Here is a 3,063-nt window from a genome sequence, read left to right as displayed (position 1 = left end):
TCCTTTGTGTATTAATCTTATTTGGGTCGACACTTATAGGGTTTATGCATAATTGTTGCTAGGTTTAAGAACATGAAATCGACTTTTCGTTTTGTGTAAACTTGAACCAAAGTAGTAAAGGTTTTGGACAAAGATCGAATTTAATTGAAGAGGATTGCAATTAGGTGGACTTTTCCATACTAAATTGTACACTTGAGTTGATAGCCTTTCTCTATGTGTAATGCGTTAAACATGACATGATTGACTAGCTTTCTAGGGTTTGATTGCATGTTTAATAGGATTAATCTAGGTGCTTTCACTTAGATTAATTAGCATTGAAAAGTAAAATATGGGAAATTGTTTGCTTTTAACGTTTCACATGATCAACTCCTCTCTCATGACTTAGATGAACAATATTAGGGTTTGAATCAATTTTAATCATATGTTTCGGTTTTTGATGTTTGTTCTCTCACTCCATTTGTATTTTTATGTTTTTGCATTTTAATTGTTTTGTTAACTTAGTTTTATTTTCGAAAAACCAAAAACAAAATCCCCCCTTTTTCGTAAATATGTATATATTTTGTAATATCTTTGTGAATATTATACTTTGTTTTAATTTTAATTGTTTGTTTGTCCTACATTGACAGGTGTACCCTCAATCCCCGGAATAGAACGATCCCTATTTGCTTATACTACTAACGATATTTCAGGGTTAAATTATGCGCTTGCTTTTAAGCGCGTCATCTATTGGGGGGCAATAGACGTCTATTGGGGGGCAATACATGGCTGATAGTCGTCTATTGGGAGGGCAATACATGGCTGATAGACGTCTATTGGGGGGCAATAGACGTGTATTGGGGGGCAATACATGGCTGATAGTCGTCTATTGGGAGGGCAATACATGGTTAATATACATCTATTGGGAGGCAATACATGGTTGATAGTCGTCTAATGCCCCTTTATTGGGGGGCAATAGACGTCTATTGGGGGGCAATACATGGCTGATAGTCGTCTATTGGGGGGCAATAGACGTCTATTGGGGGCAAAAAAACTTTCCGGTGGGTGGTAACCGGTGATCGGAATCCGGCGGCCGGTGACCGGAATCCGGCTGCCGGTGATCGGACTCCGGCGAAGTCCCCTATGGTTTCTCTCTCTTCCATTCTCTCTCTCTCTCTCTCTAAGTAACAAAGGTGAGAGTAAAATGGTATTAAAAAAATAATAAAAACAAAAAAAAAATCTTAATGGGGTATTAGGGAAGACCTCCTTAGAGTGTTTGGGGTAAGAGGGAATTAAAAAAACTTAGTGGGGTAAGTGGGAAAAAAATCTCTAAAAATGGTGTAAATGAACAAAAACCCTTTTTTATTTTTTTAAGGATAGACTTTTCTCTTAATTGACTGATGCAGTAACAAAATCAACTAAACTCTTCTTTGGTGTATTGTTCTTAAATTTTTCTTTTCCTAATCAACTGTCAATGACGGTTTCAAGCATTAAAATTGGTGTATACAGACTACAAAGGATAAATTGATTTTTGATTATACAATAGTGAACAGTCATATAGGCAATTAACTAAAATGATTTTTCTGAGCATGATTGTCGTATAACCCTCGTTCAGGTACCTTTCCAAGCTGACACCTCCACCAGCTTTAGCACCAGCTCCCCCACCACGATGGCAACGTATTGGCTCCATCCTTTTAACCAAAGGCTCTCCCAATCATAAGTGAGACCCAAGGCAAAAATTATAACTCGCATTTTTTTCTTCATTTTTAGTGTTTCTTCCTACTTTACAAATAAAGGCTTGTATCAAATAATTTTAGGTCTCAACTATGGAAATTAAAGAATAACATAACCAATTTATTAGAAACATAGAGGCATAATTTCAATTAATTAAGTTCAAACAAATACAGTATGCATTTGCTAAAAATAAACAAATACGAAATACATGAAAATAGTTGGTCCTAGAAAATCCAAAGGAAAGAGGCATAGTTGAGGTATTACCTTTTAGTTTTTAATTTTTTTTTGCTGCAAGGCCTAAATTGGTTCAAATGACCGGGTAACATGTTGGGTAATTTTTTCTTTTAGTTGGGCAATCAAAAGTTGTATTTTTTTTTTGTATTGAATTTTTATTGAACTTTTAATAATATAAAGTACAATGACTTATTTTAAAGTGATACATTTATCCAAGAGAAGCCCATTTTCTTTCTCTCGTATTGTTGGGATCCTATAATGTGCAGTAGTAATAGTATTAGGTTGTAGAGCGAGTAATTAGGTTGTAGCAGTAAGCAGTTGATATATGTAATTAATAAGGATGTGAGAGAGATGCGAGAAAATGTACCTAATGGTTTTCCAGCTACTTCCCCAATCATCTATTCAATAGGCAATTAGTATTTTGATCAAGATTCTTCCATTCAATGAAGTATTGCGTTCAACAGCACCACAAGAATTACATACTTTGTTACCCAAGTTTTTGGTGATTGGATTTTATGATATTCAATGGTGAAGATCAATGAGGACATGAATATGAAATAAATATATTATTCTATTTTACAAATAAAAAACTAATGAACTGTTATCATTTATCTCTCTCCTTTCTCTCTTCTTCATCTTATCATTTGGTCTTCTTTAATTTTTTTTTCTCTTATGAATGTGACAAATTGTCAAATTCACCGAATCTAAACATAACAGGGAATACTGAACTAGTACCATAGCATCACTATGACTCTAAACCTTTTGACCATTCTAGCTACTGTCTTCATATCCATGGTCCCAGCCACTGCATAGGCATAGCTAGCATAGGGTGAGGAGAGGGTCTTACGTGCGGCACCCGCACCATGTGACAGTGGGGCGGGCCAATCAGTGCCTAAGCAGGGGGTATTTTGAGTATTGCATATTAAAAATTAGGGGCAGTTTCAGAAAAAAGGAAAAAGTTTGAGATATTTTTGATTTGAGGGCCGCACGGCCCTACCACGTGGCAGCCACTACCTAAGACTTTTTCTAGGGCGAGAAGGGTCGATTCTCAACATTTTCAAACTACCTCTGATTGGCTGATGACGTTTGAATTTTATCTGGAATGACCACTTTGGAAAA

This window comes from Rosa chinensis, chromosome 2 (genome assembly GCF_002994745.2).
Source record: "Rosa chinensis cultivar Old Blush chromosome 2, RchiOBHm-V2, whole genome shotgun sequence".
NCBI classification, from domain to species: Eukaryota; Viridiplantae; Streptophyta; class Magnoliopsida; order Rosales; family Rosaceae; genus Rosa; species Rosa chinensis.
This window is presented reverse-complemented; position numbering follows the sequence as displayed.